The sequence below is a fragment of the Charadrius vociferus genome, unplaced genomic scaffold (assembly GCF_000708025.1).
Source record: "Charadrius vociferus isolate BGI_N301 unplaced genomic scaffold, ASM70802v2 scaffold414, whole genome shotgun sequence".
Lineage (NCBI taxonomy): Eukaryota > Metazoa > Chordata > Aves > Charadriiformes > Charadriidae > Charadrius > Charadrius vociferus.
This window is the reverse complement of record NW_009648079.1, coordinates 1,868,487-1,886,510: the sequence shown is the minus strand read 5'-3', so window position 1 is coordinate 1,886,510 and position 18,024 is coordinate 1,868,487. Positions and strand designations below refer to the sequence as shown.

At 38.6% G+C, this 18,024-nt stretch overlaps 1 protein-coding gene across 1 annotated transcript in view; it reads right to left on the bottom strand.

The window, feature by feature from the left end:
* LIPI (lipase, member I) overlaps nt 1-18,024 on the bottom strand; it is a 75,406-nt gene that overhangs the window by 15,281 nt on the left and 42,101 nt on the right. The window lies entirely within an intron of this gene.

Sequence of the window (18,024 nt, the reverse complement as noted above, 5' to 3'; positions counted from 1 at the left end):
TCCGCCCGTCCCGAGGGGCGCCGGCAGGCGGGGGCAGTGGGGCCCGGCCCGGCCCTCGCTGGGGGTGTCCAGCCGGCATACATATTCGGCAAAAACACGCCTTCTGGACGTAAATACTTTGAATGGTGGAAAACCTACCATTCTCCCAGGCAAAGTGTTCTGATAGTAAATTGTTCCTGCCCTTTGAAGGTTGCATGTTATCCATCCTGGGAATTTGCCAACTGGCTCCTGCCAGCCATCTCCAGATGAAAATAGGCATCAGGTCATGATTGCCTCCAGAATCACTGATATCCTACCAATACATATAAATTATATTTTATTGCATATATCCTGACTGATTAGTGATCCACTACCTCTGGCTGATAAATATTTTAAACTTCTTCTTTTGCTGAGGACATTGGAACAGACAGATCAAGAAATAATTTGGATTACATACATAAAACCAGCTCCCTCCATGACTCCAGATCTGACTGTACCTAACCTGTCGGGTCATCTTCCTCTGCAGATCATTTCTTTCCCTCCTCTTTGTATCTTGGGTGTAAGTCTAGTGCCTCAATGGTACTACAAGCAATAGCTTGGCCATCAACTCTGGAAGCTTTTAAAGACCTCACCTAAGCACTGAAATATGATTTGAGGTCCTCCAAATTCAGGAGGTTGCTATTGAGAAGGTAATACCCCAAGACAAAGCAGCGTGGTTTTGTGAGGGACAATCAATAAGGAGTATGAGCATAGAACGAGAACTTTTATCTACACAGAGATGAGCGTTAAGCAAGTGGGATAAGAATTCAAATTTTAGGGCCTCCTAAGCAGAAGGGAGAGAATTTGTCTTTTTAAAACCTCAGCAAACAAAATTTTCCAGAAATTAAATACTTTCTGGTATCTCCAGAGTTCACGAAATATTAAATAAGCATTCCAGGACAACAAACAAGCTTTGTTTCAGCATTGTAGAATAAGCATTGCTACAGGAGTGGAGCTAAGTTATTTTGAAAAAAAAATATTGATATATTACAGTAAGAAAGGAAATTTTCATTACTAATAATTCATATAAAGAGTAAACAATCAGAACCCACTTCTTGTTGGCTGTTGGAAATAGTTTAGAGATTGGAAAAAAATAAAGACAGGCCTGGGGAAAGGTCATCAATGATCAAGACAGACAAGATGTAGGTAAGGTGAATCTTAAAAACAATACTGCATGACTCCAGTTCGTCAACATTTATACAATCTACTTATGTGCATGCCTTTTCTAAATGCATGTATGACATGAGAATACAAATTACAGCTGTGGAAATGGAAGAGAGTACAGACGGCTGAATGGATAGAAATCCTATTAAAAAAAAACCCTCAAATTTCTAAATAACTACTAAACTGTGATAGCTCATGCACTTTCTGTCTAATCCTAAAGTAAAGGGACTGTGAGAACTGAAAGTCTGAGCTGATGTTTATTATAGATGCAATTATATATGTTATATATTTTTAATTTTTCTTATTATATATGCAGATTCTATAATATATGCGATTCTCACAGCCTTCCCAAGATTTTTACTGTTTAAAGTATATTCTAAAATGTCTTCTTTTCCTTCTGAGCTTCTTTTTGTTAGCTAAGAGTTTTTATATAGAGAGATATATACACATACACATATGACAAAAACTAATGCCAGGCACTTACAACATTTTGCAAAATGGAGAAAAACTAGAGGAAAAAAAAGACTTTCAAATTTCAGGGTTTGAGATGTAGACAGTAACATAAGCTTAGAAAAAGGTTTTTGGAGTAGTAACACACTTAAAATCACGTCATGCAAGTTTTCCCAACAACAGCCCGAAAGCAGGTGTGCCAATTAGGCTCATCACAGATTGTGCAGTGAAGACACAGGCCTCTTTAGTGAAAGTGTCTTGGAGCATATCCAGTCCTGGTACATGACTATGGATAGGATTGTGTCAAAATCCAGGCTGCTACGGCTTCAGACTCGTAAGTCACCTTGCTATACAGATGGTCTGAGAGATGAAGCATGGAAGAAGAAAGCTAAAATGCTAGTGGCAGAAGTCGTGAACTGAATGGGACCAACTGCATGAAGCAATGTATGACACATCCTGCTGTGGCAGAGAAGAGTTTCTTTGCTTCCCTATGCTAACCACTAATTTCCGGTCAGGACGGTCATTTAGGGTTGTGACCAGTTTGGTGTGTTTATTTTACAGGACAATCAAAAACATCCTTATGGTTAACATTTGGCAGCGCAGGTAAAGTTGCTCTAATAAGCCGTGAGTTCTTGGCATCTGTGGTCTCAGTGCGGTTTCCACAGGAGAAAATTCTTGCTCAGGTAGTAAAAAAAAAATAAAATCAAAGTTAAACAACGGTCAAGCAGTTATACTCAGAAATTATTATGGACTGAATAACAGCCATCTTAGATCAGAATTAAAATTACTAGGTGAACTGCATATTATTTTTAAGACAAGGGATCTTGGTTTGCTCTGCTTTTGCTATAGAGCAGACAGGGTCCTCCTACGTTAAACGGCAGATGAGTATGGAACAACAACAGCAAAAATCTTCATTGCAGAGCTTATAGTCTATTAAGGTAAAAGTCTTGATAAGAATAATGTACTTACTGTGTGGGCAGGCTAAGTTTTATGTGTTCTTAATTATTAATTTCTTTGCTTCTAAGTGCTTTGATTTAAAAATGATGTGATGTGTACATGCAGTGTTGATACTCAGATAACTTAATTGTTTTGGTAATATAACAAGGCATATGATGCAATGTCAATAGACTGCACCTTGTGTGCATTACAGAGCTTTTCCACGTGGACGCTTATCCTCTAGTGACAAATCTAATGATTCCTAATATGTGTACAGAGTAAGAAAGAGACTGGTTTAACAGATTGGTGGGAGAGCCTAGAATAAAACTCAAAATCAAATCTTGGTTTTGAACTGGTTTTGGAATGATATAAGCAGATGCAAAAGATTTGAATGTGAATAAAACAAGAAAAGAAAATGTCCAAGAGAGAAAGATACCAAAGTAATGCAGCTATTTGTCCACACAGACAAACTTATCAGCTCCCTCCTAAAAATATACTCCAAGCAATACCAGCTTTATGGTATATTCCTATTAGTAACCCAGGCTCAAAAATATTAGTTACTATAGGGCACAATTAATTTCCTTTTCTAGGCGTATCAGTAAAGGGGTACAAAGTATCTAATTAAAGTGTAAACATCCAAGTGGGTATTCATGCCTTTTAACTGCTGTCATCTGAATTGCTGCCTAGGAAAAACTCCCCATTGACTCTACAGAAAATCTACATTTTTAATCCTATTACCTAAACAGTGTTAAGTAGACGGCTTGCATCCTTTTTTCTTTCTTTTTTACTGTCATTGTGGCCCAGACACTCAGGATCAGTGGCATTTATTGCTCAGGTCTTCTCAGAGGATAAGGGTCTAAATGTGATAGGTTTCAAAAGCTGCCTGTTCAGAGCAAAGAGGAAATGCTCGCCTTTATGTACCAATTGTGTTCTATGTAGTCTTTTTAAATACATATAGTCTATTCAATAACATTCTTGTAAGAGTCATCCTAGTTCTGCTGTAGAGTGTATCTTTCTGGACAGGATGTGGGGGTTTTTTGGTTGGTTTTTTGGTTGTTGGTTTTGGTTGGGGTTTTTTTGTTTCTGTTGTTTTACAGGTTTTTTGGGGTTTTTGTTGTTTGGGTTTTTTTTAAGGTATTACTGATAGGTAGACAAAAAAGCAGAAAATCACCTCCTGTAGTCAAAATAGGAAGATCAGCTAGAGCAACTGTCTTCTCAATAAGCTAATTCATACCTATCTGTATAAATTTCATAAAGCCTGAACTTCGTGTATGAACATTTGACATATTAAAATGAATCAGTATTTTGGCAGTGATTTCATCAGGATTAGAGTTTTGTTAATCAATTTTTAGTAGGCATAAAGTAGGAATGTTCAACAGAATGAGAGGAGGATGGAGAATAGTCCATACACGTAACAGCATCTCTAATTAAACCTGTAAATAAATACATGCGAATCGCTACCATCACTGCCGTGATTGACATTTTCTTTTTAGAAGCACCTCTACCAACCCCTTTCTTTTCCCCTAGTTAGCCTCAACTTAAGAGCTAGATTTACATTCTACTTGCCCAAAGGCAGCACTCATTTTGAAGGGCATCTGACATATCCAACAGAAAACTGATGGGACAAATAAGAGCAAAACCATCATTATGATATCAGTGACACCAGTATAAAATAAAGTATTGGATTACCAGGATGAACTAAGAGGTCATTTACCTTCTTCCAATTACTCAGCTTAGCAATTAAGACTTTGAATGGTAATTTGATTTAAGTTGTGTCAAAAGCAGTTATACTACTAACAACAGCACCATCTGATTACAAATATAATAATGCTTTTGAAAATTAACCCCTAAACCTCTTGTAGTGTAGAAGGTTAAGCACTTTGATTACTTTGTACCTAGAATCTGATCCAGAATCTCAGTTTCATAATGCCAGACCAATTTCTAATTGATTTTATATCACCATTGATTATTACAACAATGTAAGACCTCATTCAATTGAGTTGGGGAGGAGGGAAATCTATCGCAAAGATACAGAAGCATCCATCAAAGATGCATTTAGAGCAAATGGACAATGCACTTTTTTAAAGTTGTAATTGTATTCAAGGGAATGACATTTAGCAGCCATCAACTGTAGGTTATTGAAATATTCTATGACCTTGGCTCCACTTTCAAATGGAAAGCAAAACCACAAATAAAACTGTAGGGAATAAAGAAATCAAATTTTGGTCTCAATTACATTGTTTTGAAAATGTTCAATAGTAAGATAATGATCTTAATTACTCTTACAGTTACCAATTTTGGAATTGGTGCTTAACCAAAAACCACACGTTGAATAACCCCATAAGCTGGAAATGGACAGAGTTCAAATACATATGTGAATCTGTACATACTTACTCGAGTGGCCCAACTGCTTTGGTAAGAGCATGGTTTTCTTGCCAAAACAATTACCAGTATACTGCTTGTCTTGTATAAGCCTACCAGATACACGTGCAACACATTATAGGTTATTTCATTACTAGGTAATATTAAACAATGGTGATAGAGCTGCGTTCACATTGGATGGGCATTTTCCACCCTACTGTACCCTGGCATTTAGAGCAGTAAGCTTATATCTAGCAGTAATGCCTCTTTTATTCATGTAGCTACTTCTTGTAATGCAAAATCAGAATCTAAGAAAACATTTTTTCTTTTATTTCAGAAGGGACAGGAAAGGGTAGAAGTTGAAAGCCAGGCCTCAAAGTTCCAGTTTATTTAAGAGTTATTTATTTACAGCTTGAGACTCTTCACTGAATTTAGCTGTTAAGTAAAGGAGTAGAAAGAGAGGGGGAGGGAGAACAGAAGCTCTTTGCCTGACAGCAGTTGTTAGAGCAGCACTCCTGATTATCGTAATGGGTTCACTTGTCAAATGCCTTTCATACCAAAAGCAAGCCTGTTAAACGTGAAGTTGAGACTGTGGATTTCCCCCCCCTCCATGAAAAAGCACTCTCCACATCACCCCCCCACCAATGAACATTAAAAGCATTTTGCTGCTTGAGGGAATCTTATTTCCAGGGGGATATCACAGCATCTACCTGTTATTTGTTGCTTCTGAACACTTTGTTCATAACTTCAAACAATGAGTCAGTATATAAGATTTCTTTTAGAATTTACTAATAACAAAGGTTTAGTTTTATCTCTTTTGACCAGCAACATTCATCAATAAGCTCTATTTTTCACTTTCCGTTCCCCGAAAACAATAAGCATTCTACCAACTGAATTGAAAGCCTTTGCTCATCTTTTCAGGTCTTCAGTAGCAAAAAGTCTTTAAAAAAATAATCCAAAATCAGTGCTGTTTTTGTATTAGTCAGTAATCTGACCCTCAATCTGACAGTGACTGAATGAATATTTGGATACTTTTCCTTTAAAATGAACAAACAAACAAACAAAAAAACCCCAAACACTTCCTCTACTGCCTCAGAGGCAAAAACTTTGAGCAGCAAAGAAGAAAGCAAGCCTCTGGTTCCTTTTGAAAGAACACCTCTCCCATACCTTCTTCAGGGCACAACTGTCATCAGTATGGCCGTTGCAGGTTGAGTGACAAAGCACAGTGCTGGAGCAAATGCAGGTGGCTGCTGCGCTGTGAGGGAGAGAACCTCAGGGCTTCCCCTAATCGTGGAGGCCACGTTGTGCTGGGAACACACATTGCAGGGAACAGACGAACAGGTGGAGAAAACCATAACAACGGAAAAGACTGATGATTGCTCCTAATACAAGGGTTGTTTAAGCAAATATTACAATGTAATATGTAAAATATCAAGATGCCGGAGGAAGAGAAAGTAAGGAAGCCATGCTATTTCTGATATTGTCCAGTAAGCAGTGCTCAGTTGAAGGCAACTGTTTACTGGGTATGTAGTAGCCGAGTTGGAAATGAATTAGGAGAGAGAGGGGAAAAAAAAAAAAAAATCACCCCCAAAATAGCAATGGAGATTCTGGCACTTCAACAACAACAACCACCCACCCTGGGTTTTATCTCTTTAATTTCAAAGGGGTGTTTTGAAACCTTGTTTGGACCAGATTCACGCACACATTAATCTAATGACAGGTAGAAGACTAAATAGAGAGAGTTGAAATAGATTTGGTTTTGGGTTTATTTCTTTTTAAGTTGTTGCTGCTGTTTTTTCTTTTTTGAAAAATATTTCAGACTATTACTAGATGTACTAAAAATTCCAGATATGTTAAACCACATTTTTTGGAGATGGAAAGTTGTTCGGTTTAGGTGTTAGGCTGCGGAAGTTGACTTTCTTCCTTCAGTGCAGCTCGAATTATTTCATGTACCTACATGCTAGCTACCTCATTTCAAGGACAGGAGAGAATAAAAAGAATAATATTTTTATGCCTCAGATTGCACCCCGTAAAAGTAACCCACCATCTTTTTCTTTGCTGTGAGTGAAGAGAGCAAACTTCCAGTTGCATTCTAGAGCAGAGATGAGTATAGTAATCTGTACCTCAGTATTGTTGAGCTTTATTGGAAAATAAAAATTCTAACTATTGTTCCCAGCTTACCTAACTTAATAAATAACCAATTTATGAGATATTTCTGAGGTATTTCTGTTGGCTTCTAAACCATCAAAACACATGCAACTCATTTGAACCCTTACAGACCTGCAATGGTCTTTGCTGGCACATTATGCACAGATTTTGAGTGTGGTATTCCATTATAGATACTGCAGGACACAAGCCTACTTGCAGAATTAAAAATGAGTAAAAACACGCATTTTAAAGGATGATGGGAATACAACTGGGGAGTGAGAATCCCTCCAAAAGTGAAACTAGATTTTCAATTATTTTTATAAAACATTTTTAGGTCAAGGCAATAAAAAGAATGAGGTAGTATATTCAAAGAAACTTCAATTACTATTGCTACTGTTCAGTAATACATGTACTCAAAAATCATTAATATCTTTCTGAAAGATGGAGAGCTGGAAATATAGCACAACAGTTATTGGTTATGTCCTTTATTAGAAAGACAAGTGATTGCTCAGGTTTTCTTATTATACATATTGAAAAAAAAGAAAAGCTGCAAAAAGAATTAATTCTGGAAAATAGCACACAGAAGTAAAAAAAAAAAATCAATAGCAACAGGAATCTAGGGAATAGATTAAAAAAAAAATCACAAGGGCTGGAACAGTTACTTGTAAATGACAGATGAAAAGCATAAATCAATAGAAAGCTTTGAAGAAGGTACCATAGGAATAGATGAATATAGACTCCAGAAAGATTAATGTTTTGTGCATGGCAGACAAAACCAATGGAACCAGTCATCATGAAATGGAAAATAACATCACATCTCATAACACTTTGTAATGACCTTGATAGGAAGAAGCTGGCTGCAGAGAATTTACATCTCACTTAATTAGGTAGGATTTTCTGCAGTTGCAATACCATTTACTTTATCCTGTACATTAAATATAGCTTATTACCTACAAACTACTCATGACTTAAAAGCATGCCTCCTTCTGAATCAAAAGGAGACAGTGGTAAATACTATAACTTTCCTATTTGTTAACTACATTTTAACCAATAGAAATGCATCGTTGAAAACACGTTGAGACAGAATTGGTCAGAAAGCTACCAAAACATACTTTCTGATTTCAAAAAGACGATTCAAAATCCTTCCTTTTATGCAACTTCCCAGAGAGTTTTACAAATATATCTTCTTTGAATTGCAAAGGAAATTTCTACTACGAAGTATGAGTATAATGATTAGGGGGGTTAGAATAAGGTGGAGATCAGTTCATTTGCTTTTCTTAGATTTGACTAAGTAATGTACCTTCCATTCCATAACTCAGGAGAAAGAGCCCTAAGATCCTGCGATCCCTATTTAATCAAGAGTTTTCCATCATTTTGTTCCAGTTCCTGATCACATTTGTGTTCTATAGGGCTGCCATTTCTCAAACTATACACCTAGTATGGAAGAGGAGATTCCACTTGTTGATAATAAGGTTTTAAATAGATATAAGTTCCAGGGAATATATTCACCTAATGGGATTCAATGAGATAGGGTGGGTTGGTTGTTTGGGATTTTTGGGGTTTTTTTGGTTTGTGGTTTTGTTTGTGGTTGTTTTTTTTTTAAAGACAGCTGGGTAGAATGCAATTGAGATCCTCTTTTGTATATTCTCACGAGTTTATGTTAAAAGTAGACAAGCGCAAATATAGCAACACTTTTTCTGAAAGTTTCCTTCTGCTGCACAGAGGACCGCAAAATGTATGTAAAAATCACTTCAATAACTTTGGTTTCTGTGGTATAGTGTCTCGATCCTTTCCTTGTCGTTAACAAACTAAAGCAGTGTGGTATTCTTGCATCTTGCTTGAACTAGCCCACTGTCAGGACAGGAGCGACCAGACTACCAGACAGGCTACCTGAACAAGAGTGTCCTGAGCTAGATTTTGTCCCATAGGGCCTATGCTCCATCTCTATGTAAGGACAGATGAGCTGGACAGCCATGAATATAAACAACTAACTGGGCATTCCCCAGGTACTAATGGTGCATCTAGAAACTCGTAGTCTGGAACAAACTGCTTTCCAGCAGCCCTTGCTGGCAGAGTAGGCTTTCAGGGACTGGTCATTGTAATTTGAGCAGTTTAAATTACACTGGACAAGGAAGGCTCCAAAAGGAAAAATGAGAACACATACACCATGGAAAGTACCGTGGGATCACACGCTTGGCAATACCAATACTTTTTTGAATCTTAAATGGCTTTTTCAAAAATTCCAGTATGGACGATACATGCTTTATATGCATGATAGTTATATCTTCCTCTTCCTGAATTTTCCCTTGCTTTCCTGACGTTTTTCTTGCATCTGTTCATTTCATCCTTGAAGAACAAAGAATTGAAAGTTCACATTTTCCTCTGGGAAAGGGCAGAACTTAACTGTTTGTGAAAAATCCTGAGAATGAACCAGAGAACAAATGTTAATCCTCTGCTCTTTATGGCGCTTATATCCTCAGCCCTACCCAGCAGCCACTTAGGTTTGAACCACTTGGTACCTCACAATGCACTCAGCGTATTTTTGAGATGTTTGAGTTAATTCCATTCACTTTTCATGAAGGAAAGGTTCTGGACAAGCAAAGAGAAGAACCATAGGGTCTTTAGACTTTATGGTCCCTTCTTGTGAGTATATACCTATGAAAGGTTAAAGCTGGAGGAATCTTCATGGAAGCCTTGTGAAAATAGCTGCAGTTTTCCAGACTGAGCCAGGAAAATACAAATGCCATTTCCCCAGTTCTTTAGTCCACTATGTAAGCAGCTCTCAAAGCGTCTTTTCATCTTCTAATATTGGTCTATACCTATACTAGTATCACTGTCTATAGCTATTATTCAGCTATATTGTATAAGCCTACAATATTGACTCCCTTTGTGTCAAAATAATTTTGTACTGTCTCAGGCAAATTTTCTAACCTTCCCTTTCACATCACAGTGTTTGAGAAGGTATTTTGCTTTCTTTTTCTCAATAACTTTTCATCTGTACCCTTGAAATATTTTAATCGGGGTTTCTCTCTGACCAAAGGATGGACACCTCTCCCAATTAGTTAATGGTTGCCTACGTTCTGCTGCTGCTGCTGTTGTTTCCATCTCACTCATCATCATCCTCCTTGACCTCAACGCAGCTGGAACTCTGAAATTAGATTAGACAGGCTCATGCGACTCTCTTAGCTACACAAAAGCTGCTACAGTAATTTGCTATTTGTGTCCAAAAACATGCCCAAATTCTTATTTTGTTGTATAAATTGCATTAATGGTAGGTGTGTATGGATGGACATGACTATTTTCAATACAAATGAAAGTATGAAAATAATACAAAGTGGAAGTAGGAGGCAGGTGCACTTGTTTTTGTAGCACAAACACACATAAGACACATAAGCCTTCCCAAAGGCTGTATTCAAAATACCGTTCATTCAACAGAATGTTGGGAACAGCCCTACAAAAGGAGAATTACTAATGACAGAATGGTAATACATTCCAGTGATTAGGAATGGTTTATTACTAAAGATGCTGAACTGAGATTATAAATGGTAAGGAGCTAATCTTTCAATTTCAAGTATGCTACTATTTTAATGCAAGGCTGATAGTAAAATAGAGGTTTGTCTCTCCGTAAAATCCTTTTTTCCCACACTAGCATTCTAGTATTACTAGCTTCTGCCTCTTGTGAAGTAATACTAACTTAGGTTGTCTCGAGTATGCTCTCTAACCCTCACTGCTTATATTTTACAAAAATTTTAAAGGGCTACAGGCTTTAGCAGCCAGTACTCACAGAGGGTCCTTTTCTGCATCTCATTAGCCCAGTTTTGAAAAAGTAGAGTGAAAGCTACACAAGGAAAACATCTCCTGAAAACTACAGCTAGTAAGAGAAACAGAATGTAAAAGCATTGGTTGAAAATGCAACTGAATGAGTGGCACAAACTAATTGCAGTTGAGCAACTACCTGTCACTTACTACAGTGAGTATGGCAGTGTCTGTACTGCTTATGCACATTAATATTAAAAACAATAATAAATCAAACAAGCCAGCAGCGGTGGAGGAAGTAACTGTTATTTCTATTATTTGCATATATTGTCTTACTACATGCTGGAAAAAGTAAACTTGTTACTATTCTTTATAGAAGACAGATGATGGTATGTATGTTAAAACTTTTGTTCCTTTTCTTAAGGAGCTGTGTAGTTTAAGTTTTACACTCCTAGCAACAGTTCCTCTTTCACCTTGATGTCTCTCTGCTATTAAAGTAGGGCAGGGTCAAAGAGAGATGCTAGTTAAGCAACTTCTCTAGCACTTCCATATTCAGGTTCAGTTCTTTTAACAGTGACATTTCAGTTTCATAAACATGACAGTCGAATATAGACTTCCTGACCTCTTTCCAAACACTCAGGAACCATCCCACCATCATACGTCCTTTTAATTCTCTACATTTCGCCAAACAATGAGGAATACACACCTTAAATGAGGAAACAGCTCTGAAGAGTTGATATGGTCAAATATAAGAAAAGTATTTAGGTCAGATTTTTCAACTCAAAAAGCCTAACTCTCTAATATCTATGTGAGTCTGATATCTAATATCTCAATGTGAGTCTGAATCCCAATGAATAATGAGGCTTTTATTTCTATGATGCCATTATTTTCGTTATAATACTAATGTAAACAGATTTCCATGATTTTACCGATGTAACACAAAGCTTTATGAACATTAAGGATTTCAACCTTACAGCAGTCCTGACAGATGTGTGTTATTAGGCAAGAAAGTGAAATACAGACCTGCTGAGTTACAGTGAAAGTTAAGGAAAAAAACCCAACAAAACAGCCAAACAAAAAAAGCAAAAAAAAAAAAAAAACCCAAACCCAAAACCAACCAATAATAGCAGAAACTGTCATGGAACATAGAATTCCTGATAGTTAATCTGCCACTTAACAAACATCAATGGATCTGAATAAAAATGGAGAAAACAAAGGAGGACATTCTCCAGTTGTCAGTCATAGTAGGAACAATATTCACCCAAAAGGCAGAAGTCCAGAAGTTTATATCTACGTAAGCAAAGTGGTAGACAGAATTGATCCTGCTAATTGTTTTCAACCTTCATTGTAATTAAACTAAGAGAAATCTATTCACTCAGTGGGCTGCGGGATCAAACCACTACTGTCAGGTCATGGCTACCATGCATATCAAATGTAACTTGATAGAGTCCTTAAACCCCAATGTTATTTCATCACAAAAATAAATAAGTCAACCTCAACCCTACACCAAGATTCAACTTCATTAAACATAACTGCAAGTACTTAACATTTGGAGTACATTTAGACACCCCTCCCTTATTCAGAAGTGTCTATGGTTGGAAAAGATAGTCTCATTTGGATTTCTATCACTCTCCTGAAGTGCATGAATATGTCTCCACCAGAAAATCAGTATTCTATTGGCTACAAATGTATTACTGCTGGTTTAGGAAACCCTCCCTCCACTGTCATCTTATTGGTAATATGATGTATTTCAATGCATTTCTCTGAGTTCAGTGCATTTTGACACTTCCATTTAGTGTTTTGCACTTTCTTTTCGAATCTCTCTCTGCAGTGTATCAAACTTTGTTCATTATATTTCAAGTAGTGGGGCAGATAAATAGTGTCTGCCAAGGTATACTTTCAATTGAGCATTGAAAGTGGCTGCTTAAAATTCCCTTTGAATAAGCTTTTGTTCAAAAAAAAAAAAAGAGAAAAGCTTTTTGGCAAGACATTAATTATCACACAATTATTTGTCCTAGTCTGTCATAAGTAGTGGAAGTAATATGATAAACACATTTTATAATTAAACAGCAAAAGAGACACTGACCATCTTTCACATTGAAGAATTTGTTGCACAGTCCTAAATAGATAACCTACATGTCCTATGTAAAAAGGATTTTAGGCATGTTTTTCTGGACTTGCACACTGTTATAAATCTGGCTTTTTCCTTTAAAACAAAAAATCTTTACCCTCATAGGCAGGATAAGCCATACTTCTTAAAAGCCTGTATCTGTAGTTACTGTTTTACTTTATGTGGAACATGAAGAATGATCTCTGCAGATAAAACCTAAAAATATTAAGAAAAGTATCAAAACTCTTTCCAAAAGCATCTTGCAGGTGTGTCATGGTTTGGCCTCAGCCAGCAACAAAGAACCACACAGCCACTTGCGCAACTCCCACAGCTGTGGGAAAAAAAATCTACAGGGCAAAACCCATGGGTTAAAATAGTGCAATTTAACAGAACAGCAAAAGGGAAGATGAAAACAAACCACTAACACCGATAAAGGGATATGAAGACGCCACCATGAAGTGCACCGACCTAATCTGCACCACCTCAGCCCACCCACAAGTGGCAACTGCTCTCCTCACCCCGGCAGTGCCTCTTATAGCCCGGGCATGGGTCACGTGGGATGGAATACCTGCCCCCTGCCGGCTCCTGCAGAAATTAACCCCATCCCTGCCGGAACCGGGACATTATCCACCCCTTATTCCATACCATCTGTGTCATGCCCAGATCTTACAGTTCCCATAGTCTGTGGGCCATCCCTCCAAAATGTCCATTGAGCTCACTTAGTCCATGATGGTTGGCTCCATCTGTGAGAACAGTCTCTCAGGGCACATGAGATGGTGTGTGGTGCTGGACTGGTGCGTGCTGTATTTGAAGCTCGTGGCTGGGGTACCTGATGCAGTTCATGCCCACAGTCCACAGGTTGGTTGAAGCTGTCGATCTCAAGGAAGTTGCTGGGTGCCAGCTGCTGAGGTCCATTCTTATTACATCGTTACTGAACTTTACTCAGTTTCATCAAAGTCCATCTCTCATTGATTTGGGTGATTCTCCTGTAGTACAATTGATAGCAATCATAATACTGATAACATACAGCAGCAAGGTTATTTAACATCACAAAATGTTATTCATTGGCTATTCTCACCCAAAATCAAATCCCCATGAGGTACGCATTGGACGTCCCTGTCTTCTCGCATCACCCACCAAATGCACCCATGTCCTTATGCTAAAGCAATCCCACAGATGGGTTTGCCTTTGCCTGAGGCAGGGCTAACCCAGACTGTCTTCCCTAACATATTCTTCATATGCACTACAGGGACTTTATCCCGTTCTACTGTACGTGGAAGTTTTGATTGGGCAGGGCCAGCTCGATTGGCAGATCCCCTGGTGTTAACTAACCAGGTGGCTTTTGCTAAATGTGCATCCCAATGTTTGAAGGTCCCGTCACCCATGGCTCTCAGTGTAGTCTTTAGCAGTCCATTGCATTGATCTATCTTCCCTGAGGCTGGTGCGTGATAGGGAATGTGATATACCCACTCAATGCCATGCTCTTTGGCCCAGGTGTCTATGAGGCTGTTCTGGAAATGAGTCCCATTGTTTGACTCAATTCTGTCTGGGGTGCCATGTTGCCATAAGACTTGCTTTTCAAGGCCCAGGATAGTGTTCTGGGTGGTGGCATGGGGCACAGGGTATGTTTCCAGCCACCCAGTGGTTGCTTCCACCATTGTGAACACGTGGTGCTTACCTTGGTGGGTTTGTGGGACTCCACAGAGTCAAGCCTTTCTCTTTTTCCCTACTCTGTCCCCATAGTCAGTCAGCTGGGGATGGGCAAGAAGTTGGGAGGTGGGACACAGCTGGGACAACTGACCCGAATTGGCCAAAGGGATATTCCATACCACATAATGTCATGGGGTACAGAAAGAAGGGGCTGGGGCAGGGGGAGGAGAGGGGTCGGGAGAGTTGTCTTTCAAGGTAGCCTTTGCTCAGAGATTGTCTGGGCATCAGTTTGCTAGCCGGAGGTGGTTCATGACTGCTTTTTCATCACTTTTTGTGTGTGTGTCCTGTCCTGTGTTGTGACCTGTCCCCCCGCCCCTTTCCTTCACTTGTTAAACTGCCTTTCTGCTCAAGTATGAGTTTTCTCACTTTTTCCTCTTCCCATTCTCTCCCCTGCACCATCATGGGGGAGGAGAGAGTGAGTGAGCAGCAGCATGGGTGCTTAGCTGCTGGCTAGGGTCAACCCACAACACCTGCTAAGTTATTCTGTGCATTTTCTCTTTTCCTGTATCCTTTCTTGCCTGCCCAGTAACCTGTTCCCCAGGCTCAGTCAAGGTCCTTGCTTAGGGACAGAATTGAAGGGCATCATATGGGGCACAATTCCCCTCTCTCTTAAGTTGTCTCATAGTACACCATCCAAATAAGTCAAATGTGCTACACAGGACACTGAGCTTTTAATGAAGCTTAACATTTTGCATCTGGCAGCTTATGATGTAAGCTGATCCTAGTGTCACCTTTTTAGTAAACAGTTTTTAAACTATTAGAATTGTTTCCTTGAGAAAGGTAGTTACCCGCTGATAAATTCACACAATCAGTTCCACTTATAAAAACTGATATTTCTAGTACGGACACCCATAGCCAAACCCTTCTTTCAGTGTCCACCTGAAACACAAACCAAACTGTAATTGCACCACGTGTAACTAATCCAGTTAATCTGGGTATTTGTAACAATCTAACCACAACAGAGCAGACGAGCTTTAGCTGTAGTAAATCACCAGGGACCTCAGGTGAGGTGCTCAGCCAGGCAAACCAGTAGCTCCGCTCAGTGTAGCCAGACAAACCCACCACAAGGTGGCTGAGGTATGGGAAATTTCACTTTAAAACCCTCAGGGCAGCCATAACCTATACTAGATGTGATGACTCTGTATATGGTCTCTCATAACAGAAAATTATACAATTTTGTCTACGCATTTTCTCTGTTTGCAACCTTCTTTCCAGATAGCACAATCACAAGGCAAGAGATGCTATTTACCCTATCTACTAGCCTGTGAAGTTTTCATTAAATTCCTGGAGGAATTATTCAGATATTTGGAGAAAGAATAGGATCACTGCAGATATTTCAGGCAAGATAGCCTGTAACCACTTATTGGCACAATAGCTTCTAAAAGGTCATTGATTATTACCGACTGTGTCTATTAAAATTCAATTTTATATGACATTTTAAGAAGTGCATCAGGCAATAAATTGCTAGATTGAAAGTGTTTTTCCAAAGAAGAGAATGTAGCCAGAGGGGCAGATATACATTGCAGACCAGTAAGATTGCAATAAACTAAAGTACACTATCAATCTGCTAAATTAATGCAGGGGGGTTGATCCATTGTATTTGCTATAACACAGTTAGCAGTTGTCACAGAAAAAGTATAGCATTACCAGGCTTGATAGCTATTACAGTGACAAATACTTATGGACAAGGCCATTCTTGAGATGTCCATGTCAAAGTTAGTATCTAACTTATTGCAGGTGGGCCTGAGGAAAAAATATTTTTGCATTGCCCTTTTCTTCCAATGGACCCTGTCATTTATGGTCACTGCCATAAACATGGGCCTGAAAAAGAGGTGAAGACTTAAGTTGCTCAGGATTTTTCCCCCACTACCCCAACCTGCAACAGACCCCCAAATCCAGTGCTGCTGGCAGTGTATTTGCTGTTTGTGCATATTACTGAAATAGGAGAATAATTTTACAAGAATGGATTACCCAAACAGTCCTTTTGCAATTTGCAGTGATCCACTGCCTCTCTGATATGCTTTTGTTTTCCCCAGCTACACAAAGAAGATAATATGAACTCAGAGAAGCTATTATTTACCAATGTGCTGATTTACAGGAACAATGAAGCTCATGAAACCAAGTGTTGTATGATGTTGTTTCATATTTGAGCTCTCTGATGTGTAATAACTACATCTGAATTTTGGAAGAAATCTTCCTGGAAGTGAGGCATTAGTAACATCTTTCTCCCTTGTGTCTTCTTGGGTACTTAGTAAGGATCAAGTTCACCCCACAGCCTTTCTTTCCCTTGGGTTGAGCTACTAGTAACTGTCTCTTCTGTGGCACCTACTGTCACAAAATGCAGGAACTACTGTTACTAAGTTCATAACATCTTCGTTAAGAGAAGAGTTAGATTTCAAAGGAACGGTTGGACAGAGAAGCAGCCTGACACCATCAACTACATCCTCCTAGGAAACTCGAGTTTCCTGCTACCTACAGGAAGGAAGCACTTAAAATAACTCTTTAAGCCTGATTTGGGCAAGTTTTATCTCTTTGCAGCTCAACTGTTAGAATGCTGCTAAGGCCCCATAACAACTATTACACATTTTACTGGTATAGGAACCGCAGCAATGAGGGAGTGAAAAAGCAAACATTTCCAGCAAATCACTTCCCACTAATTGCAACATAAATCTGCAGTTACCCAGTTGACTTCAATGAATCTACTTTACATTTATGCTGCTGTAGCCAAGCATGAAATTCATCGTAGTGATTTATTCCATAGATGAGATAAACCTAGGTTGGACTCAGTTCTGCTCTTAGAAAATGGTCTGTTCTTGAAAAATTCCTAGTAATTGGAGACAGAATTCATGGTTGAGGAGTGTTTCCAGAGCAAAATTTTTTAAATGTTTCAGGGATTGCATTACTATGAAGAGCCATATGTATGCAGCCAACTATCACTTAAAGTGTGCATGTTTCAGATATGAAATAGTTCTTAGGACTTAACTGTCAGGAATAGTTCTGTAAAGCTGATTGCTCCTCACATTTTAACAAAGGCTTTAACTTCATGTTGCATAATTCCTGTATCTGTAATACAACTTCATACACTGAAAAAAAAGCCATAACCTAAGAGACAGAGTTGAAGAAGGAAATGGAATAAATCCAGAACAAAATCAGTTGCTCACCTTACCTCCTAATCTGGAGATACAAATACTTAAAACGCTTTCATCATAATTACATAGGCATTACAGGTGTAAAGAAAACAGAGGCAGACTCTTCTCAGGGTTGTCCAGTGACGTGACAAGAGGCAATAGGCAGTGAAAATTGAAATACAGGATATTCCACTTAAACATAAGTGGAATCACCTAACAGTGGATAGTTAAAGATTTCTATTA